Source organism: Hirundo rustica, chromosome 4 (assembly GCF_015227805.2).
Source record: "Hirundo rustica isolate bHirRus1 chromosome 4, bHirRus1.pri.v3, whole genome shotgun sequence".
NCBI classification, from domain to species: domain Eukaryota; kingdom Metazoa; phylum Chordata; class Aves; order Passeriformes; family Hirundinidae; genus Hirundo; species Hirundo rustica.
The window spans coordinates 71372573-71397723 of NC_053453.1; the positions used below are offsets into that span (position 1 = coordinate 71372573).

At 41.3% G+C, this 25151-nt stretch overlaps 1 protein-coding gene across 6 annotated transcripts in view; it reads right to left on the bottom strand.

Annotated features, from left to right (window-relative positions):
- PDE3A (phosphodiesterase 3A) overlaps positions 1-25151 on the bottom strand; it is a 216572-nt gene that overhangs the window by 100445 nt on the left and 90976 nt on the right. The window contains exon 2 of one of the 6 annotated variants that reach the window (XM_040062168.1): positions 2053-2123. The exons of the other annotated variants lie outside the window; for them this stretch is intronic. The gene's annotated coding sequence lies outside the window, so the exon portion shown is untranslated. The remainder of the gene's footprint in view (positions 1-2052; positions 2124-25151) is intronic. 6 annotated transcript variants of the gene reach the window in all.

Below are 25151 nucleotides of genomic sequence, written 5' to 3' on the forward strand. Positions count from 1 at the left end.
TACTGCTTACAGTAGCTCTAGTGACCTGGTCAACATGAAAAAATACGTTTTATTGAAATATTAGCATTTTTATATCTCATATAAGATTTTTTTTATTATTATTTGTTAGCCATAAAAAGCTCCTGGAGTTGAGTTCAAACCAGCTGTTACTTTGTACTGGGTTTCAAAGACTAATTGTATGTACCACTGCATATTTAGCTAAAAACATATGCTTCCTGTGAACATACTTAAAAAAAAAAATCAAAAAAAAACCACCTTAGGCTTCTTCAAAAACATACAGATCTTTGGCTTCATTTGCTCTTCTGGCCAGAATTACCTATGCCTAAGAATTTAAATTCTATCAAAAAATGAAGCTGCACTTTTTCTTTTTCTACTCTAAGATAGCTAAAATAAACCCCAGACAGTTTTGCTGGCTTACTCAAGACTGTAAATTCCCTCCCGAGTTGCTTGAGCCCTCAGCTCCCCCCTGTGACATCCCGGGGTGCTAGGACCATTGTGTTCAGGCCTACTGATGTTGGCAAGTATCAAAAGCTCAGGGGAGGAGAAAACTTTCAAGTTTTGAAAAAAAAGAGGTCTCCTGAAGAGTGAGGAAAGGCAGTGGAGAGACCTGGCAGAAACCTGTCCTTTCTGTCCCTCCCCTCTTCCCACTAGTGCCAAATTCTAGCAAGAAGCAGAGGATGGGAATGGTGAATGAATGACTCATCTTCCATTACAATGCTATTTAAAGCTCCAGATTTCTTTCCACTCTGAACAGACTAATGTAGCAAAAATTAATTAAGCAGTGACTTTTGACTACTGCCATGGGTGGGGTGATGGCACAGAAGTCACCTCTGGGTCACCACAGTAATCCTGCACATTTTAGAGCAAGTTGCAGCAAATTCTACAATGTGAAAAACCTGCTCACTGCTCACGAGAGGTCGCCCGGAATTATTTCCTTATGTGGGGCACTGACTGTGTAAAAAATGCAAAAGTCTTGACTCATGATAATTACAAATTTGCTGGAGAAACAGGGAAATTCTTAAAAGCAGTACAACCTCTCCATGCTGAGAACACATAACATTTTATTTTCCTGTGTTGACCCAAAGGCTAGGCTGCAGTAGGTAGGTGAGTGCTGCAGATCTGCCACTGCAGTCATGTTCTACAGATTGCTTTAAGGTTTTCCTCAATGAATTGCCTTGTACTGGCTGGGGGGGGGGGGTGGGGAAAGGACCCACAAAATCCCCAGAAAAAAAATCCAAAGCAGCTAACCGCACATCAGTGCCTCTCCTGTGCGGCGAGTTCGTACTTTCCAAAGTCAACATTTTTCTTCCCTCTCTGGTTTGTGGGGGGTGGGGAGGGGGGAACAGAATTAATCAAGCGTTTACAGACGAAACCAAGATAAAGCTGAATGCTTTTCTTACTTTCATCTCCACAGTAACTAATACTGTGTAAGAAGTCCCTCTTTTCTCCTGTCCAGGCCTGAAGTTGGTTGAGAGCAAGATTTGAAAGGCACCACTTGCACTTTTTTTACATTACATCACTTCATATGACTGTAGAGGCAAAGGAGCCTACATGATGCAAGCTAAACCTCTTTGGAGAGGAAGATTGTTTCTCTTGGACTGACTTACAAGTTCCAGAGGCCAACGGCACAGTTGAAATTCAAGCATTTGAAAGCCCAAACATGGCATTTTCCTCACCAAATGCTCTATCTAGCAACAGTCCCCCGAGGAGCATGAAAAAAGCAGATTCTTCCCATTTCTCTCTCATTTTCCATTCTTCACTCCTTTCTCTTTTCCCCCCAGCTCCATAAATGAACAGGAGAAACCTCCTCCCCATCCCTCCTTCCTGCAGGCAGTGATTGGGAAATCAGAACCTGAAGCAGCTTCCCAGCCCATTCTAAACATGTGGGCAGGCTGTACACTCCTCCAGCTCTCTCACTGGCTCCTTTCCATCATGAGCTCAGAAAACACAGAGCCATCCCCAAATATTACAAGCACCAGACTGTTCTGCCTCTGCAGACTCCATCAGTGAAAATGATGAAGCAAGACAGGAAAATATCCCTCCTTCCCCTACCTTTCATTTATAATTGACCTCTTTGATCCTCTCTCTGGAAGGGTCTGAACTTTTCCTTGAGGTAGGCCAGCCTAATGACAGGAAAAACAAAAACTCAATATTCACTTCAAGAAGTGTCAGGCATAAAAGAATGAAGTCCCTGAGAGAAAAGTGAAGGGGAAACTTGGGAGTAGCAAATCTACCAGAAAAACTTACCCTGAAAGAGGACAAACCAATGACAGTGTTGTCTTTCTTGCAAGCAAGCAAATATATCTGCAAATTTCTCGGTTACTTAAGCAGTGCTTTTAGAAATTACTGGCTAGGGAACGGAGTAAAAAAAAAAAAAAAAACAACAAAAAAACCAAAAAAACCCCCAAGTTTAAAAAAAACAACAAAAAAACCCCACCCACACCCAAAAAAAACCAAAAAAACCCTGTCAAAGCAGTATGATATTTTTAAATTATTAAATGTAGTTCTAATTTTTTTTTTTTTTTTTTTTTTGAATAGGAACAGCATCAAGGATCCACAAGTAAAAGGTCTGGGAGTACATACTGGCACCTAAGATACAAGTACCTAGAAAAACTATAGTTATTCTTCTTAGTTTCACAGAGCCTAAGAAACTCTGTACATTGCCTAATCCTCTTTATCTGTGTTATTGCAACAATAAACTTCCTAGAGAGACACAGCGCTGCTCCCTTGCCACGCTGGCCTTTCAGAGAGTACTTTATCACCACTGCAAAAGGAAAAGTGCAGGCACAAAGGTCCCCTAGGCTACCTAGGTACAAATCTGGGGCTACTATGCACAGTGATGGAGGCCAAAGAGAAGCTGGAACATCACCGCCACAGATCAACGCTGAGGACATGCACTCCCAAAGGAATAAACATCACTGAATTAGGTCACATACACTGAAGCCAAAGCCCAAACCTGCACTGTTCATACTCCTACAATCTCACTTCCTGAAAATTTTTATTCTCCGTGAATGCAAAAAAAAACCACTCTTGGGCTGAAATGCTAGCAAATCTGTCATTGAGCTTGGACTGCCCAGAGTTCTTTAAGAAACTAGTACAATTCAAATATTATGGGTAAACCTCAGTTTGGATTAAAAACTGAGATTTGCATTGAAGTCTGGTTAGAAAACTGACACAGTTAAACATACAGATTTTTGAATCATGAGTAATTCAGGTTGAAAAGGACCTCTCAAGGTCACCTAGTCCAAGTGCCTGTTCAAAGCAGGTTAACTCAGGGTGTTGGCTGAGGTGAGTTTTCCACACCCAGATGGACAGATGAACCACAGCCTTACACTGTTCTGGTGTTTAACTGCCCTTGCTGTGGAAAAATTCTTCTAATTAATCTGACTTTCTCTAGCCCTGCTGATTGCCCCTGGATGCTACAATATGCACCTTCAAGAAAAACCTGGCTCCACCTTCCCTCTGATCCCTTTTCAAGTAGACGGAGAGAGCAGAGAGATTAGAACCCGCTCCTCAGCCTCCTGTCTCATCCTCAGTGAGAGGAAATCACACACAACAAATCACAAAAAGCCTTGGAATGCCTGGAGAGAAGGGAAAGATGCCTTCCACCAGCTGGCCAGCTCCACTCCTGCAAGGGCAGCGGGTTCCTGGTGAGCCCCCATGGCCAGCAAGGATGACTCAGGGTCTGGCCTGACTCCTTGTTGACTCATTTCCCTGGAACCTTTGGAGTTAATCACTCCAGAGTGCTAATGGACTGCCGAAAAGGGCAAGTTGCTGCTTTTGCCCTCATATATTTCATGATTCACAGGATTCTGCTAATAGTGCTAAGAGTGCTTTGACCGAGTGCTCTGGAACCTGACTGATGCCATACTTGAAGCAACTGTCAAATTATTAATTTTCTAAAAAAAAATAACAAAAACAAAAACAGACCAAGGTGTCAGTATCTACCTGAACAATGTCACCTACACAACAAAAAGGACTTTGCATGGAAGAATACGTAGCTGTAAGGCTGACAGCTGTTTAAGGGATATTGGCCCAAGGCCACAGTCCTGTGAAAATCTGTCTCTGAAATCAAAGAGTTTCTTAGTGCTACAAAGAAAAAGATAACCAGCACTCCAAAATAAATCTGATTTTCTCTGATTCCCAATATTCAACAAAACAAGAAAACCAGACACCTGGTTTCCAGCATGCAGCCCTCAACTCTGCACTCCATCACAGTTTTGGACCCTGTCATACCATGAATCAGGAGGAAATGCTTTAATTTGAAAAGCAAATGTAATTACACTAAAGAAAGGAGGCAAGTGTTCAATCTGCTGGCACCACAGCTCCATCTACCTTCCCAGCTTCCAGGGCACGCACAGCTGGCAGAGCAAACTGCGATGCATTTGTGCTCCCAGGTGTTTCCTCCAAGAACTGAGCCACGCTGCTTTAGGGGCACCCAGGCAAGTGTCTGTTCTACAAAGAGAATGTGTCCAAGGCTTCTGCATCTCCCCCCAAAAATCCTCTCTTATAGCAAGTACAAAAAGCCTTATCTTAACTGTTTAAGTCTTTCCCCCAGCATGCCAAAAATTTTTTGAGGTTCTGCCAAGAATATTTAACTAAGTCTTCCCTCAGAAAGGTGGTAAAGGGGGAAAAATAATCGAAAGGGGTTAAAGAGACAGTTTTCCTTTTCCTCTCCTCATAATTACACAGAATGCATCTCAGCCTGACAGAAAAACAATCATCTTATAATAAGAGAACTGTTGGTTGTTGTTGAGAAGGTTTTTATGGCAAAGGCTTCAGGTCACAGCCTGTTACTGTCATCTGTTTTCACACAGTGTTACACACAGAGATTTGATGAAGATACAATACAGCTGAAGTTTCCCTTGCATTTGTCACTTTACTTTTCTACGCACTTTCTACTGATAAAAATCTATTCCATCTCCATTTAATCCAGATTTTTACTGTCATGTTACATGGTATCAGCTATGAGCAGTCCATGTTTCAAATCAGACCGACCAACAGAAAGAAATAACTGTCAGGAACTCTCCCTTACAGACTCCAAGTCAAGTGACTATCCATGGCTTTCTTGGTATGGACTATTTTCCAAGCCTCAGTGAGATACAGGCCATTTAACAGTCAATAAAATCATTGGCCAGTCATCAACTAGGAGACTATAAAAAGTTAAAATGATCTTTTGCAGGCAGATACAAGGCACTTTTCTTATGCCTCAAGGCAAAGGAAAGACAAATGCAGTTTTCTTTTAGTTTAATGTCAAATCCATGTTAAGAAAGTGCCTTAAATTAATCTGGTTTTCTTTATACCAAAATGAAATGGGAGCTCTCTGACACTTTTGAGTCTCAGTGGAGGGAAAAATGAGAAACAGTTGAAAGGTGGTGACTTTGTAAACTAGCATTTCTGAAATCGTTCATTGAAACCTACATGAAGAATGTAAAAAAATTATTATGGCCCTTTTTTTTGCGATGCCACTGCAGTTTATAAAGACAATGCACTGCACCACAATGGTTTGCACACTGTTTTGACACAGGAATTGTTTTATTTTTACTGTACCACATGTATCCCAACACCTTGGAAACAACAGGAGCAGTATAGGATACTTCCTACTTTCAGCAAAGCACAGAGACAACCACTGATATGGCCATCCAGGATTTTATTCTGCTGGGAGTCTAGATACCAACAGATCCACATCATATCTCTTGCAGAGAGATTCTACAGGCAAACAGTTATCCCATAACTAAACAACCTCCTGTAGGTATTAAATATGCAGCGACAGACAGATGCATCTGACAGGCAGCAAAAAGGACTCATTGACTTCCAGTACTGACATGTCCACAAGTACAGCAACTCTTCTAAATGAAATATAAATTTTCAAGAAGTCTAGACTACAAAGGAAAAAGAAAAGTTACAAAAACAGTAGCTTTTTTTTTATCTGGGTGACATTTTAATACTGGCCTGTGGTGTAAACAAACGGGAGTATCAAAGATACGTTGGATGAATAAATTCTATTACATCTAAGAAAATAATTGTTTCAACCGAACACCTTACCAGGATTTTACTGATCCTACTGCACACTGATCCTAGATGATTGGAGGGCTCTGTCTATGATACACATTCATGGAGAAGCACACACAGACTACCAGAGGTTTAGGAACAGAAAAGCACTTATACCTATATATGGCTCTGTTATACGGCACTGCAAATAAGTGCAAATACAGGAAAATATATGAAATAACTCACATGGTGAGCAAAATAAAAGCACAGACAGACTGGAAAATTTCCCACTAAAACAGAATTCATTCCTGAGGTATTAATTTCAATGGAAATATGCTTCTGCTCTTACTGAATTTAATAGGGAGATCTTCCAGTTATTACAAACGCAGAAGAAACAGTTATCCTGGAAGACTGAGCCAGTCAAGAACATTAAATCCTACAAGTCTCAAAAGATTTGTCACTTTTAAGAAAAGGCTCAGACCCTGTACTGGTAACCAAATCAATCTATAATAACTATTACACCGTACACCAAAGAATGCAAAAGCTCTGTAATCGAGACACGGAATTGTCAGCTCACACGTATCAGGTGGAATCTAACCGAGGCCAACAGCAGCCAAAACCATTATCTGCCTGATAACTGTTTGGCAGCTTCTGCAGAACAAGTTAAGCATGTCCACAGCAGGTAATGACACCACCAGGCAGAGCCAGCTCAGGTGTGGGAAGCCGCCTTGCCACGTCAGTGTGCTGCAGTGTCCAGGCTAATTAGCAGCTGCTTTGGGGCACAGTCCCGCTGCTTCCAGGAGCACAGCTGGGTTCCTGCACGGCACTTCCCTGTCTAGACACACCAGCCCATCCAGAGCCAGCGCTCCCTGCCAGCCCTGCACCGCTCGGGACAGAAAGGGGTCCAGGTCACTGAGAGCCATCACCGCGCTCCTGCTGGCAGGAGCTGGGAGCCCTGACCTGAGCTGAGGTGCTGGGACACACAATACTTCCCGAAAATGCTCTCTTCCCAAAGGGCACAGGACACAGTGATGAAAACACAGCTGTACAAACTTGTTTAGCTTCCCCGGTCTCACTGCAAGCAGCTCTGCGCTGCTGTCTCGTGATGGGCAGATCTCCTAAGGAAAGCTCACAAGAGGCCTTCTAACTTTCATACTGAAAATTTTAATTTATTGTTCCACTTTCCACTGTGAAGGACACAAAATAGTTGGCGATACTGTGGATACACAGGAATGCCTCAGGCCCTTTCAGTTAAGCTACCCATTGAGACACCCACGTGAGAAAATTAACTTCATCAGATGCTAAATTGGTAGGAAACTGGACACTGGTTTATGTACTGCTGGTACATAACTGGTAGCAGAGCCCTGGTCATCCTGTGCTCTGACCAATGTCTTATATCCTGGATTTCGAGGCAAAGAGCAATTTTTTTCCAGTCTCTCTTGGTACAGCAGATGTGACAGTGAATGCAGCACTGACCATTTCAACTCGTGAGCCCTAAAAACTGCAGAAAAGCGCAGGACATCTGCTCGCTGTACTGAGCTGTGAAGGAAAGCAACAGATGACAACCTTATGCTTCAGTGTCCTGTGGCACTTTTCTTAATAACAGGGATCAAGAAGACACTCAAAGAAAAAGCACACATTTATGTCATTAAAAAAACCTTACATCTGATGCTAAAACCAGTGAAATCCCCAACACCATTCCAAATGAGTATAGCAAGTCAAACTGTGATGATATTTCCTGGGCATTTCCAAATTAAAGCTTAAAACCAACACATATTGTAGCCATCTAGAAAAGATTGCTTCCTACAGGGAATTAAAATCATAGCACACCTTGACATTTGTCTAAGGCATGGGGCTATTGTTTTAAACACATACTTAGGGCCTCTAGTCTCAACGAAATGACTCACCCTTGCATTTGCTGTTTCAGAATTCCAGCTAAATGGAAATGCATATACAGTCAACAGTGAATGTGTTAGAAATGAAGCAGTAAATGAGGTGTAGGGGAAAAAAAAAAAAAAAAAAAAAGAGAGAAAGAGTGAGAAAGAAATAAGGATCCAGTGGAAGCTTGGGAGGAACTAGTGTTTCAAAAGTTTAAATCAGAAATAGGAGTTATGTTCTCATCTCCCAGTAGTCCTTCAGTATTTTTCTCCCTTTGTTTCTTGCAGATAAACAGCTGCTCCTAGAAGTTAACCTGATCATTTTGGGTGTTTTTGGAAAGATTGAATCGTTCTTTCCAGTTTCTGCAAAAAGTGGATCCTATTTCTTCCATCAAGCTCTAATTAAAATGAAAAAGTTAATTTCTACACTTCTTAAGACAACTGTTATGGCAAACTTCACCCTAAATCAAAGTTCAGAAGGGACATCACTAGAAATCATTTGCACTGGTGTGATCAAAAAGAAAGACAAAATAAAGTAGATTTAGGAATTTGATGAGTTGCATGTGTATATATGAGTGTATTCTTTTCAAATTAGCTTTGATCTGGAGAATGAAATCCCAGTATAAGGAATTTCAGACTTTGGTCATCAAAACATTATTTATGTGCATAATTATTGAATGAGACCAAAATAAGTTCCAAATTGCCAATAAATCTAGAATTGGAAAGCAGCAGGTTCATTTCAAGCACACGACTGTCATCCTTCTTCTCTCAATCACTCCTCCTCACCCTGTATGTTTTTCCTAGGAAAACTTAAGATCCACTTATGAACCGAAAGGACAAAAAGCAAACTACAAACTCTCATCTGGAATCAGATTCAGCGCTCACAATTGCCAAAAGTTGTGCTGTTGTACCGGGGGTCAGAGCGTGGTCACTGTTGAATCAAATCTGACTGGAAGCAATCTGTAAATTACCTCAGGTCACAGCCCTGCCTTGAGTCAGGATCGCTTACGGTGGTGACATTCCTGACAGACACCCAGTTACCCCAGTTTGACAGCACTGCTGCCAGTGCCAGTAATCCTGTTCTCCGCTAATTTACGCAACAGATGATTACTTCCTCCTTGTGAGAGCCTTTTAAAGAGTCATGTTACTCCTCCAGCTTTTTTTTTTTTTTGCCTTGGCTCAGATTCTGCCAATCTTTCTTCAGAGGTTGTGTTTTCTTTATCTCCAGTCATTTTAAGAACTCTCCTCTGGACTTGGGTTCCTATCTTTGCTGGATTGTGGGGAAGAAAATTAGAAAGAGCCCAATCTGAAGCCAAAGAGCTTTGCAATTTCAGAGCAAAGTAGAAAGGTTATGTGATTAGCCTTGCTGATATAACAGTACAGTTTATGTATTCATTATGGCACTAACTTTTTTTCACATCCATACGTTGTTATTTTTCCAAGTGTGGGCTGTGATCCACAAAAAATACTCAGATCTTTTTCTAAATAGCTGCTCCAAGCAGGTTGTTTCCCATCCTCCTTAGGATTGCCTAGCTACACTAATCTGCATTTATCAAACTGAGCTGCAGTTCATTTCCCACACCGAAACTGCAACTTGCTCAGATAAATTTTGGAATTTAAACCTGCTCTGCAAGATAATGACAGTCTCTCCTAACTCCTCAGGGTTTCTGTATTTAATGAACATTCCCTGAGCTCCACCATTCAGCTTGATAGTGAAATTACTAAACAACAAAATCAGTGGCAGTTTTTTTACTTTTGTTTTTCTAGGTGCTTAAACATATTCTGGCTACTTTGCTTCAGTGTTTTTCTGAGAACTGAACATTTGAAGTTTCTTCTCTCACCTACCTCCCCCCCTCTTCAAAAATCAATTTGGACACTAATCTATAGGTCTGTCTCACACGTGCTCTCACAAATGGCAGCTCCAAGGTGTTAGCCACCGACTCTTCACATGTCCGAACATGGAATTCATCGAGTCAAGTTCACCCTAAAACGTGTGAATGTCCCCTTACCTTCCCTGTATAATGCTTTCATTCGTGGGCACATTATTTGTACAGGCATCTTCCACATAACTGACCTCTTCCATAAAGACAGCTGCTCAACAGCCGTGAGTAAATTCAAAATTATTGGCCTCCCACTCCATGAAGAAGGGGATTGACTCTTTAATCTTCCACTGAGTACTTCCATACCATGACTCCATTTGATTTTGTGTCTATCTTGCTAGTCACCTCTTAGTTTTTGGCTCTGCCTTTCCTGGTTTGTTCGTGGGTATTTCTAGTACATTTCCTCATTTTTCCTTAGCTCCCAGACCCAGTTCCCATGGGTTGGTTATGTACCTATATATATATATACACACACACAAAAGCTGCCATTTTTACTTTTCTGTCATTTCTTGTCACTCATGTTGCCTTCCCATTAGGATATACTCAACTTCTTGCTTCCTATTGGCTGGAGTCAAATTTGAAGAGTTTCTCTTCTATTTGTGTTCTTCACCTCCTGAAACAAAAGCCACTTTAACTGCTTGTGTGTCCTCTCATGCACCATGGTAAAAGACATAGCATTCATCAACACAAATTCTACAGTCTTTTTTTTTTCAACTGTCACAAAGATTTTGGGTAAAGACCCTCCTCATATACAAAGGATTTCAGAACAAGTACAAAATGGTTAAACAAGGATGTAGCCCTATTCCCTGCTTGCTCTTCTTAAGCCAATTGACCACTTAAATATTAATCTTCTGTTAAAATTACTTACTGAGTCAAGTCTGTCCCAGGCAATATTGCTTATACTCATCCATGGCTTTTCTTTGGTATCCATCTCACTACATGTGCAAAGCAGGTTTTCCAGTTTTTCTCCCCTCCCATTCCCTGCCCCCTGATTTTAAATTGCTGCATAGAAATCAATGCAATGTCCATGACCTAAAAAACAATTAGCCACTAATTCCAAACCAGAAAGCTATCATCGTTCACCGTTAAGTCCTCAACGTGGATGCAATACACAGCTTTGCTCCAAAGAGATTATATTCCAAATAATTCCCTTCCTGCATTACAAGTCAGCCAGCAGTCCCACACCATCAGAATAATTAGCCACAGCTTTCTGTTCTTCAGTGAAGATGTACAGGCTAACAGCTTGATTTTAATTCCCTGCTGGAACAAGTAACTAATTACAACCTGCATTAAAAGTTAGCTCCAGTAATTTAACAGGGTAATTCTGGAGATCTGACAGACCTCTAAATTATGTGTAAATAGACTGTTATGAATGCTTGAGAAAATTAGATTATATATTTAAAAATCTCCTAGAGAGCAAGTCAAAGACCAGCTGACCACATGAGTCCTTTATCACAGCAATTTCAGTTTTTGTGTTTAATAATGCCAACAGTTGCCTATAGCTTCTGGCCCAAATAAATCAACAGCTATCCAGACAAAAATCCAGCTTTCCTGAACAGAAAAGGGTCAGTCAGAAAAAAACCCAAAACCAAACATACAAAAAGGTATGAAATTAAATTAAGCTCTTAAAGTTTCAGACAAGAAAATGGTAATTCTGCATAATTCTGATTTATCATCATGGGAAGGACAACATAAAGAAACTTTATGTTTTATCCCCAAAACTTGATAGCCAGCTAACATAATAAATACCCAACACACTGGACTGATTGCACCTGAAGTTCATTAATGCTTTTGCCTTCAAGAAATAAAGGTTTGTCCTTGGTAACCAGTGTATGGCTGCTCCCTGGTCTTACAGTGTCAAAGCCTGTCTCCCCGAGCAGAGGAAGGGAGAGGCAAACTATCTTACTTCGTATTAGTTGAACAAGTAGAAATGGGAGGGCATCACCTAGAGGATTGCTGAGAGGGAACAGATCAACTGCAAATTTCCTGCTCCCGCAGAAAATCTCTCTTAGTTAACAGTTACAAGATCAAACATCCTACCAAATTCAATACAAAGATTAAAATAATTTCAAAACTCAGCCTGAAGATGTAAGAGGCCTTTATACTCATGCAGTCAATGTCCACAAGGCATAAAATGAGTTTCAAATCGATTGTGCTTCCTAAAAGCCTTAAACACTTCTCCTTGCACTTTTGTGGCTACATGATAAAAGCATGGCCAAGGCAATATTGCTGCATTTCACCTCTGAGCTCAATGGAAAACTTACTGTCTTCTCAACAGAAAGGCATGGCACGTCACATTTAGCGCAGAAGTATTTATATTTCTTTTCCAACTTCTTTTTCACACGTCTCTCTTGCACCTGTTCAGACCTAGTTTCTCCTTCCTCTGCATTACAAAGACAATTCCATGTGCCAAAGGAAATGCACTTGAGAAATCTTGGGTCCAAAAAGGCACAACCACTAGAGTCCATCCTTTCCAAGAGGAGGGAGAATCCCCTGAGCTCTGGGGGCTCCCCAGCTGCCCTGTTGGCAGCACTGCCAACTTCAATGACAATGAAAAATAACCAGGATTTCCCAGCTGTCTATCATGAGGCACTGAGGCAGCAGGGGACTTCTAGAAAAGCGTTTAAAAAACCTCCAGGTACGTGCAAAATGGCTTTGGATAGCACATGCCAGGGAAACTGCAACTTAAAAGGACTCCTGAGCAAGTTACAAGGCTAAAAAAATCGAGGGGGAAGAGGAAATTCTTGTCTTTCATCTCATACACATATGAACGATCACTTCTACTGGGGAAAGTACTTGCATCAGCTTATGTAAGGAGAATGAGCTTCAAGTAGGATATATATCTAAATAAAATCATCTGCTTTCAGACTCTTCCCCCCAGATGTTGAAATTAAATCAAGACACTTTGCTACTGGAAGCCAGTCTAGCTGCTGTATTTATCACTGGTCAGAGACTGCCTAAAAAGCTACACTTATGATACACTAAACCCCACTGGATCTACTGGCGACTTTTCCACATGAATTCACATGGTGCTGCTGCAGTTCTGGTTCTGATTTACAGTTCTGGAACTGTAAGTACTACTGTGGAAAAGGGAGAACACGGCACCTTCATCCAGAGGGTGCCTGTGCACTCAAATAGGCTCCCCAGGGCAGTGGTCACAGCACCAAGAGTTCAAGAAGAGTTTGGACAACACTCTCAGACACACTGTCTGATTTTTGGGGCCATCTGTTGGAGCCAATGGTCCGTGTGAGTCCCTTTCAGCTCAGGATATTCTATGACTCTGTACCATGGAAGCCTCAGAAATGCAGTTTATTCTGTAACTGTTAGAAATTTGCTTTCTTGAGCCTAAGAATAGGCAATTATTCCCATTCATCAAAATTATAGGCCCTAGAAACTACTGAACCTATTATGTGTAGCCCCAGGCCAACTGCTAGGCATACAATTGAAAATAAGATTTAGATGTCTTTCAGCCTCTTGAAAGGATTTTTTTAAAAAGGCCACAGGTTATTTTGATAAAATTCACCCCAGCGCACCACTCAGAAATCAGTTTTATCAAAAATCTGAATGATAAGATTGGCTCAGATTTCTTTCTTGAAAAAACATCCATATCTAATTAAGTGTATAAATCAGACTGATGAAAAAGGAAATTTGTCCCCTGAAGATACAGTCTATGCTATCAACTTTCACCCAAGACCATAAACTCTTTCATTTCCTCTCACTTCACTCAGCCTTCTCAGTCTGTGACTGAGTTGTTGCTCAATTACCAAAATATATTCACTACCTATTACAACCTCCTGTACCGCTTTAAGCTAATCCCTTCACTTTTTCCAGGGCATATGCAGATTCTCATATAGATAAAAATCATCCAGACTGCTCCTGCCTTCACTTTTCACACATCAGAGCATCTTCCTGTGCTGTGTTCTTGTGTGTTCTGGTTTTAGGCTCAGTCTCAGACTGCAGGAAACCCCCTTCTTGCAGGGCTTCACCTCCTACACACAACAGCTAGAGATGGCACAGGTTATTCCATTTAGGGTTTACAACTCCAGTTGGAGTTTGTACCTCAAACAGTCCCAACAGAACATGGGACAAGCAGATGTATTGACCAACACAGCATTCACGGTAGGGCTGGGAAATCAGCGCTGGCCACGTCAGTCCTTTCCCCTCAACACAAGTGCCCGAAGGAAATCATAGCACTCATGGATTTGCCACTAGATTTGCACTCCCATGGTGGAAAGCAATCCTTGTTCTGTTTTTTTGGAATGCAGCCGTTCCAGGCTGCCTTGCCTCACCTGCATGTGGGTCAATTTATCCACTTTCATCCCAGACTCACATCAAACTCCAAAATTCCATTAAATCAGCTTCTCCAGCTGAAGTTGCTTTTTGTGCTCTTTGCTTTAACTTGAGGGGAAAAAATCCCCTAAGAATGTTTTTAATGCCGGCCTGTGGAGACTCCTTTGCTGCCTCCTTCCATCTGCACAGAACAAACCTGAGCCCTCACCCTCTGCTCCCCCCACGGACTGACCTTGGCATGATCAAGTGGAGGCAGAGAAAGGAGAAAGTTTTCCCTTCAGACATGTGAGAAGCTGCTGCACAAAGCATGAAAAAAGGCACTTGCCCTGCAACCGGTAGTGCTGGGGAGATAAGGGCATGGCAGACAGAACCCGCAGCAGTGCAGCTGATAACGCAGCTATCTGCTGCAGTTACCAGATAATGCACCAACCCGGGCTCTCAGAGAAACACACAGGCTCTGCTCACTGAGTTTAACATGCTCCGGAAACCATTCATTCTTCTGTTTCTTTTCAGATTCCTGAATGCTCACCGAGCTTCGGACAAGGATTTGGTACCATGAGGTTATCAGCAAGCACTCCACCCCTGGCCTGCTCTCAAGATGACTTTTGCATCTCTGCGGCCCAGTAAACTTGAACAAGTTATATGAAGAATGAAGATCCTCCTCAAGGGCTGAAACCACCAAATTAACATTTCCAGAACAGTATCCCTTCACTGAGATCATCACTGCCACACCTCAAATAGTGTGCTTCGGTCCCTCATTACAAGAACGACATTGAGGTGTTGGGATTGTGTCCAGAGAAGGACAGCAAAGCTAGTGGAGGGTCAGGAGAACAAGACTCTTGAAGAACTGCTTGGGGATACAGGGTTGTTTAGCCTAGAGGGGACCATGTCACTCTCTACAACTACCTGAAACAAAGCTGCAATGAGGTGGAGGTTGGCCTCTTCCCCCCAATAAAAAAGGATTACAGAAGAAGAAATGGCTTCAAGTTGCACCAGGGAAGGTTTAGACTGGATGCTAGAAATATATATCCTCTCGCTCCCCAAGAAGGAACTCATCCAGTCAACTGCAAAAATCATGAGGAAAAACCCCTCAACCCATAGAGGAATGACCATCACACCCATCTGGCCAGGGCCTAAATTGTGACTTAAATCACCACCCTATCAATGAGTCAAGGCAAAAAAGCTCAGTGCAGAGAAATGCTGCACAAGTGTCTCAACAAGACTAACTGGCACCTCCAGCTCTAATGCATTCCTCCTTCTTTCCCAAGATTATGGAAAATTTGCTCTGAAGAAGAAGCACCCACACTCTACTCATGAGTTTCAGAAATGGATGTGATGCTCACTCCCACACTCTGCTTCAAGACAAACTAAAGGGGATGATTATCAGCTCAGCAATTTGTTAAGCATGAGCCCTAGGACTTGAAACATTTCCTGCAGAACATCAAGGGAAAGTCTCCGTATTCTCAAGCAAGTCTGCGGCCAATCCACGCCTAAATCTTTATGACAAGGGCCACACATTCATGGCTGAGCAGGAAGCAAAAGGCATACCACTGAAATGGGCAGAGACTTGAAAGTACCTCACCAGCAAAGGTGATGGCATTTTCCTGCCTTCCCTGAACTTGTTCCAGCTCTCTGAGAGTATTACCTCCCTTAAAATTACACACAGGTCTATTGATGCTGCACCTTCAGCCTGCAGCCCAACAGCGCTACTAATGCCAGGGCTCCTAACTCGCCTCAGAAATGATGGGGAAAAAGAAATGGAAAAAGTACTGTCTAGCTCACTCCTGCTATCAACAAGCTAAGCCATAGTAATGACAAGCAGCAGGAGGTGTGGTGAAAGGCTGCTGTGTGTAGAAAGCTGAAGAACAGAAATAGCATCATGGGAACCCAAGCTCAGGTTGTTTCAAATGACTCTGAAAGAGTTTCATAGAGCCAACTCACAAGCACTTGCACATTTGAAGCCAAGGAACATAACCACTTACTGGTGCAAGTCTCATCATTAACATAAACAAAACCATACCTCGTACACACACATATGGAATAGTTTGTGTGCTTAAGATAATTTTTGGTTTCTCTTTCAGGGAATTCAATCACAGCTGACACTATGGTAGAAGGTGACCTTATATAGCATCTGTGTTGCAACGTGTGAATGTGTTGCTAGGGTGAGCTAAGGATAGGAGCTAAGCCTTGGCTCTACGTTTTCTGGCTTTTTTCAGCTCATGTCAGCCCTTATTGTTATTTCCACACAGGGAGAGGAAGGTGTGATTAAGAGGAAGAATGCCGTTGCTTTGCTTGGCTGTTTCTTGGCAGTTGGTGGATTTTGCTAAAAACTTTATCAGAATAAACCTCTTTCATGTAATGGAAGAATTTTCCTCTACAGAAAAAGATATGCTGCAAGTGAACTGTTCCCTAACCCAACATTTACACACAGCCTCCCTGTCAGCAGGGGCTTGATCCCTCTAACCTGCAGGAAAGGAAGAATGAAGTTGAATCTCTTTGAAATAACCTTTTAAGTCAAGTCTCAAGTACTTATTGGGAAATAACACAACCTAGCACACTCAGGCAGACAGATGATTCACTCCCAGCTCCTAGCACTACCTCATTTTACCTTTCCTGGAAATACAACCCACCCAGTAATTTTTCTTATTTCCCTACTCTTGCTAACACCTATTAAACTGCAGATGCCTGTTTCCCCCCATAAGAACTGTGAGATGCATTATGAACAATTTTCAAGTCCACAGACTGCGCTTGTTATTTCTGGTAGACAACAGAAAAGGTTAGCAATTAATCACTGTCTGCTATCTGCACTTAAAAAGTGGCAATTATTGATAAATGTGTTCCCTCTTCAAGCACGTTACTGAGAACTGGTGAGAAGTCTGGACTACTACAAAACCTGAAAACATTAACTGGCCAAATAGCTTTTGAGGCCAGAACACAAATACCAGCCTCGCTAATTGAAAAGATGACGTCATTGGACTGATTTATGAAAGGCACTGCTGATGTTTAGATTAGGAAAATTTACTTGAGATGGCCAAAGTAAACTCCACAGCCTTTGTTTTGGATGGTTCAGTTTATGGAGCTGTCATTTAAAAGAGCCATTAGAAATAAACAGATATGTGGCGACAGAACCTACGGAAGAGGCTGGGGTGGGGGGTGGTGGTGCTGGCACAGTTTTATTTTTAAACCCACGTACAACTGGCCCAGCAGTATTTCATCCAGGCTCCCACTCTTGTCCCCTCTCAGAAGTGAAAAGTTTCCAATATAGCCTTCTGCCTAAAATACCATTAATGATAGCAGCATATGTTGTTTACGATACAGGTCTACTCAGCGTTCCAACAACTAAGAGTAGGGAATATTCTATATTCCCAAGAGGAACAGGCTGAAAATACTCTCCCTGAGTCACAAACATTTGCTAGGCCACAATTCAGGTAGCTTCCAAGAATTCAAACTGTGGATGAAATGATTTATAGTCAGAACAGCAAATTAAAACATTTGGGATGCTTAGAATTATTACCGGTTTATGGGCTTTAATTACAAGTAGTTTTCTTTTCTTAGTAATTCTATTTTTTTACTGTCTAATATATTTGACATTTACTGCCTTTTCCTGGCTGAAGACTAGAACACAAGGATGTCTTAAGGCACCCTACCCCAAAACCTTGGAGCTTTCCTTGTGCAACAAGGAAATACATGCCCTCCTGTACAGACGGCATTAAAACAGGTTGCTTGAATACAAGCAGCCAAGTGGCTTCCATTCCCAAAAGAAACAGCAGGAATCTCCTCCAAGATCTGACTGCCAGGCCCTGTGGTGCACAGTGAACTCAGTTTTTGTGGGTTTTTTTCTGCATTTAGACAGGCTTTACCTGTTTAACCAAGTATGTGGAAAAGCTGCTGTCCAGCCGAATGGGGGCTGCTATAATCCACTGGTAATGCCAATGGATCCCAAATATTTATTGGCTCAGCTGTTAACACAGGAAAGGAAAAAAAAAAATTAAAAAATGCCTGATTGCTCACACAGATTATGGGCTTCAGATAGAGTCACTGCTAAAGAGCACCTATAGGTACTTGGGACAATTATATAAAGTTTTGGGTGAGATTGGAACAGGAGGATAAATAATCAGAAGACTACAGGACTTAACTAAGTAGTAAATGTCATAACTCCCTTGTGATAAAGGAAAAAATAAAAAGGTATAAGGGAATAGAAAAGGCAGTTGAAGGAGGACACCTGTTTCAATAATTTCAAAAGACACCAGGAAGAAATTATCTAAATGTTGGTTTTGGAGCCAGAATCTCTTGCATATGGTGGGACCCAAGACCCCATCAGTCATGGCCAGAGTAAAAATTAACTAGAAAGATTAACTAGATGCCTTTTAAGCATCACATAATTAGACAACCTAGAATAATCAATCAGGCATATCAAATTAATTTAAGGCCTCTGTCTTCCAGGTGCTGTACCCCCTAAAGTATGAGGTACCCCAAAACAATGTCACTTGTTGGCCACAGAAATATAAAATGTTTTCTGAAATCATTAAAAAAACATCGTCATCTTGAATTTCCAAAGACTTTCACCTGTCTTTGGTGGGCGTTCTCTTCAGGGAAAAGGGGGAATGGATATTTGTGTGAGGAAAAGTTCCCACCTTATTATAAACACAATCAAAAAAGCAAGCAGACCTCAAAATTCCCAGCTTTTATAACCTTGAACAGAATTCAAATCGGCTCACAAGTAATTCCTGGGAATTTTAGACAAGCATTAACCGCTGAGGAAAAAAGAGATTTATCCAAAAAGGACTGCTGTGTTTTCTACCCATTGAACCACAGCAGGGCAGACTCTACCCTGTAACCCATTAAAGTAACTCCAACTGGCTTCAGTGGTTTACACTGAATTTTTAATCAATGTATCTATATTAATCTTCCAGTAAGCAGCTTTTCAAGGCCTAGTACAGTATAAGAAATTTCATGCACGCTACTTCAAATAGAAATTAAAGTGAAAACGTTTAAACAAAACCGGACAAAGCCAGGCAAAAATCCCCTACAGCTTCCCAAAAGCACAGTGTAAGGGAGAAAAAAAAAGAAAAAAAGGTAATTTGAAATACATGATCTTAACTAAAAAGCCACAAAAAGAAAAATCAACACTGCCCCCCTCCCCAAAAAAACAACTCAACCAACCAACCAAAAAAACAAGCCACAAAAAAAGGGAGAACAAAACAAAAAATGCCAGCGACATCTCAGAATAAATAACAATAAAGTCTCTGCGGATTAGTAGTGCACTCTGAGTGCTCCTTCTCCACTGTCTCCAAACACAATTTGGATTTCCCTCCTCTGACTGGCCATGTGGATTTGAGAAACTGATAGAAATTTAAGACCTTTACCATTCTCTCCAGGACAACTAAAACTGTTTAACAGGTTAAAACCCAGCCTTTTGTTTGCTTTCTAGAGGAAGAAAGAGAAATTATTTAGGCATCTTCATTCAAGGAAAGCAGTGCAATGGTATGGTTTTATTTGCAATGCCATTATCTTTATTTTTTACTCAAAAAATTAGATATTTAAAAACAGTACACAAAATAATCGGCATCCATAATTACTGGAGATGCTTATCTTGAAGAAATTGTAGTAATTTAAATTTAAAAAGTAGCCTCCCTCAAAGTGCACCTCCTGATACTTCACCTCAGTTTTGACATAAGCTGAGTAGCAGCAATGTGCTCCTGATTTTTACTTTTGCAGAAAGCCCTTAAGATGACAGTTTAAAACTCCAGTATTACCTGTAAAAGATTGAAATACCTTACCATAAAATTTTTTTGTAGACATTAATAGTTTATGTCTACAATGGAAAGCCAGAAGGCCTTCTCCAGGCCTACTGAGCAAATCAGCAGAGCCAAGATTAAAACTCTTACTCTCCTAATGCTTTGAATTTAGGAAACTCACTGTTGGAATAGGATGGTTTAAAAAAAAAAAAAAATCTCCTTCAGACACGCACACTCACTCCCATCAAAAAAGCGCCAAACAGCATTCCATTAAACTTCCCCCCCCAATAAAAAAACCCTTTTGGAGTGAGAATACGGAAAAATTTCAGCTCTGAATCGCCTGCGAGTTCACAGCTCCTGTTTTCACATACTTCTAACAATAAAACTGCATTACATAACTGCAGTGCTGCTCTTGCCATAGGAAATCTTTCAGATGACTTCCACGTCACATGTGGCAGGTCATGCCCTCGCTGGAGCAAGAGGAGGCGGCTCCAGCAAAGCTGCGCCTCGGCTGACGGCAAACCATCATCGACTTCCATGTCCCTCAAAAGCTTTCACAGCAACGCCACAGAAACGCTGCAGTTGTGCCTGCTTCAGTCTGACAAACTCGAGCTATTTCACAAGATTTTCTTCAGCTAAACAAAGTAAAAATTATTTAAAAAAAAAAAAAAAAAATCTTTCTACTTGACTGCAACACCAGTGCACTAAATCACAAAGCAATTGGTGTCAATGGACATTGTGGTACAGCTGCACCCATTTAAAAGAACAGCTGCTCAAGAAATAAAAGCACATTCTTTTCATCCAGCCACAAAACTTTCAGAAACATGAGTGACAAATCTGCTTAAGTGGATATTTATTAGCAACACTAAGGGCTCCTCCTTAAATCCCCAGTGTTTTGTTCCAGGCCCAAATCTTCCCTCAGCATAAAATTACTTTTTTTTTGGTGACTGTCCTGGCTTCTACGAGCAGATGCTTTTGCCAAACATTAATAATAATTATTTGTCTTCAGATTCATCATCTCCTTGGTGTCACCCATACATGTGAAGGTGATCTTATAAGACCCCCCCCATACCAGCTGCTCTTTATCGCTGCTCCTAAGCCCACGTGGAGCCCCCCACCAAGGCCCAGCTTTACTGCAGGCATCTGGGTTTGTGGCAAAGGAGGAGGTTTTACTTTTTCCCATGGCCTCTGTGTCATATCCTGTTTCTCAGGGTCCTCCCATTCCCCTAAACATGACTTATCTCTCCAGCACTTCTCTTTCTCAGACTCCAGGCTGACTATCCTGCTGACAGTGAAGCAGCATGGATGCCAGCTTTGCATGTAATTACATAAAAACTTCAAACCATGCTCCACTGTTTCCTGGCCTTTGGTGATTCTATGAAACAAAAACCTGAGAATCTGAGGTTTCTGAAGTGTTTCGGAATGCAACACAGGAGTGTTATGCAGAAGTACTGTTTATGTTTACTCGGTTTACCAAAGAATTTAGTTCAAATAAACCTTGTAAGTGATAGAAGTAAGAAAGTATTTGTTTGCAAGACTACACTCTATAATGACTAAAATGCGTTACCAGATAAAAAACTTACAGATGCACAAGCACAAGCCAAGACCAAATTCTGCTGTCCTGACCCTAAAGCTACTGGAGGAGGTCTAAGACAGTTTACAAGAGGAGGAAATTGGATCTTCAGCATGTTGGTGTATGGAAACAGTAAAATACTCACCCCCAATAGAGCTACTTTCATCTGAGAACAGATGCTGCAACAGTACCAGAGGTGGGGTGAGATTTGGTGGGTTTGTTCATTTCGGTAGTTTCTTTCCTTCCCTGGAAATCATCCAGGGAAAGCATATGGAAAATAGGACAAAACAAAAAGGAAGGAGTGCTCCTGAGAAAAATATTCTCAACAGATTTGTGCATAGGTCAGGAAATGGACAACTGACCCCTGCTCGGCAAAGATTTTATCAATGAAAAACTTTTTTGTTTTACAATCAACATCATTGCAGAAGGGCGGAGGAAGGCAACAGCTTATCATATCTGCTGCATTATTTCTCAGCTTTACACAAGAGATTTTAAAAATTGCTATGGAAATGCTGACCTTTCATGTACAAAACCTTTTAAGGAGGATCACAGAGCAAGGGTGAGGGTAAGAAGTTCCATCTGCTGAAGCCAGTGGTTCAAGCAGCTTCCTCTGGGCAACCTGAAGCCTTTTCCAAACACACACTTTGCTCTGCTAGCCAAAAAAGAAATACAAGATGTGCTCACATTTGGCCCCAAATGAAAGCCTAGACATTATTATGGGTTCTAGTGAAAATCAGTAAAAACATTTTTTTTTTTCCCCCCTCTCTTAACAATCCTCCCCCAAACACCTCTAAGGAACAAAGGCCAGGACAAAAATTGCCTCAGCGCTTACCCAGAAACACATAGAAATAAATTCTCTATAAGCCAGCAAAAATTAGGTGATCAGGTACTTCCAAAACAGGGGAACCCAAAAACATCACTTAGTGAAGTCCTGTAAGGGAGAAGATAAGCAGGGGCGGGGAGCGCAAGTGACCAAAATCAGGGCTCAATGCCAGTTGTGAGGTCAATTCTGTTCTCAAGCATGTAGGCACACATCATTCCTTTATAAAATAGACTACTGCATTTACACAGCAGAGCAGCAGTAGCCAGCTTTAAGGGATTCACTCATAAATCTGGCAGAATACACACACAAATTCGATGTTATACAGAGCCCTTTCCAGACTCAAGGGAGAAGGGAACAACTTGTTTTCAGCTACATCTCAACTGCACAGACAGCACAGAGAATAATGCTTCCATATTTTCCTATTCTGAACTGACAGAAGAAGGTGTTGGCTTCAAATGTAAGGTTCACATTATTGAGCTCTGTTCAAATATTCTCCTCATTTAGACCACAGACCACAGAAGTGGGTCTCATTTTTCTTTCCCTCTTTTTTGAAAACCTAAGGCAGTAATTCAGACATGAAAATGGAAGAACTAGTTAAATTTTAAAATACCTTCATACCAGGAGGTACCAGAAGAGGTTTCCAAACTGCTTTTCCAACAGACATAACTATCCACTTTTTGAAGCAAACTACTTTCACAGTGCTCCAGATACAGAGGAAGGAGTGGAACCCACATTTTTTTAGATTGGATGATCTGATGCAGTGCAGGTGTTGAATAAAGACCCCAAGCAACCATACAAACTGGGATGTCTCTAGCTCACGCAAGTCCTTTTGCATCCTTAGATTGCCATGGCTACTTCTCCAGCCTCTTTGGGGTCTCTTTCAAACACACAGAGATTCACTCCAAACTCATTTGCTATCTTTGTTATTTAAATGAACTCCATTTCCCTAATGCAAACCCCACCATTTACAAGTGAAGTGTTGAGAACAGAGACAGGATAGATGAGCAGCAGGTATATTCAGCAACAACTGGTTATCTAACTTCATTCTTAAAAAGAAGAACCTGCACCTAGGCAAAACCAAGCAATTAAGAAGTAAACAGTAATATGCGTAATGCATTCAACTTCATCTTACTCTGAGTCAGTGAACAGACACAAACCATTACTGTAACTGGCCTATGTATGAATTTTTTTGTCTTCTCTATCTGACAGCTGTAGGATAAAATCATCAAAGGAAATCCCACATTTTAAAAGGTACTTTTCCACACCACAGTTCCACGTCGGTAGAACTGGGATCAGTCATGCCTAGAAGTATACAAAGGCTGTGGACCCTTATCATCACCCCACACATGCTTTACAAGCAGTTGTAGCAACACCCTGATGGTTTACAATTCCCAGTTCCCATAACACTGAATCAACAGCAAGTTTGGACCAGTCCATGAGCCATTTGAAAACTCCTAGGAAGGAGTTTCAAGCTCTCTTTGTTCCATTCACAGGGGTTGTGGTTGTTGTTTAAATTCAGCCCTCAAGGCTTTGGCGCTCGGGGGACTTGGTGGAGCCTGGCACAGGGTCACTCCTGCCATGAGTGGCTGCCAGGGGCTCGGCAGGGAGAGCACTCTCCCTGTCTGGAGAGAGGCACCCAGCCAGAACCTGCACCAACCCATTCATTCACGCATCCAATGACACCCCAGCCAGCTGCCATTTTTTTTGTGTGTGTGTCACTTTACAGCAGGACTGGCCTCTTAATGGGTTTGCCAAAATAAAAGCAAGAAGCTGTTAGTCACGTTTAAGACCACCAGTGTCTCCATTCGAGACCATGTTCTCCATTATTCCTGCTATTTGACGTGCTTTCCCTTTGCCCTGAGACATTCTTTCCATTGAATTTCCAACAGAATGAACATAAAACAGACCTTAAAAAAAAAAAAAAAAAAAAAAAAAAAAAAAAAAAAAAAAAAAAAAAAAGCTATTACTCTGAAATAATAGGAAACAGACAAAGCCATAGAAATTTCTGCTGGCATAAGACAAATTAGTGGAATTTAACACATAGCCTGATGAGTACCTCCCACCAAAGGATCAACCATAGACAGATGAAAAGATTAGGAGTAGCCATTGCCAAATAAACATTCTTATTGAAGCTAAGAGTAATCCAGTTTCAAGGAAAGTTCCAAGCAAAGACTAAGGGCATTGCAATGCTAGCAGAGTTCCATGCTTTTTCACTAAATCAGGAATCAGAAACTTGTTTGGTTTATGAAGAGGAATGCATAACACGCTTGACCATGACAGGGAAGAATTGGAACAGATCATGCCATATGGCCTTTCCAGACCCAAGATTTTTAAGATGACTGGATACTGAAAGCAAGACGATCCAGATGGTTATTTGTTAGCCTGTTATCTTGCCCTTGTGATTCCCTCTCTCCTTCCCAATCGAGTGTACTTTCACTCAGCTTCCAAAGCACTTTCAATCTCAAATGAAACATGGTCTCAGGAAACAGTACATTATTTCAGAGTGCTAAGTTTGATGTAAATTGTAGTTGAAACAGGATAACATTTTAAGTGATCAATTAATCTGGTCAGCATCCTGAAATGCCCAATTACATGGTTAATATAAGCATGCTGAGAGCTTGAAAGCTGAGCTAAATGAGTAATGTAATTCTCTGGCTTCGTGGTTCAGTAAAAATGACAAAGGGAAGTGGGGGGGGAGAAGAAATCATCTTAGGCCAAGAAACAGCAAGATTTCAAAGTAACCCCAAGAGCAGGTTCTTCTCAAAATAAAGATTTATGGCATTTTTGGCTAGCCCATATATATCTGTTAATCTTTGAAAAGTGAAACATAATTTAACATTTAAGTGCAAGTGACAAATTCTGTTTTGAAATAAGGCCTGACAAATTCTTTACCTAGCTCATTTGGTATTTCTAGAGTTCATCCTATTGTTGCCTTTAATCCCTTGGCTGAAAATACTCAAATCATGCTAGTCCTCTTCA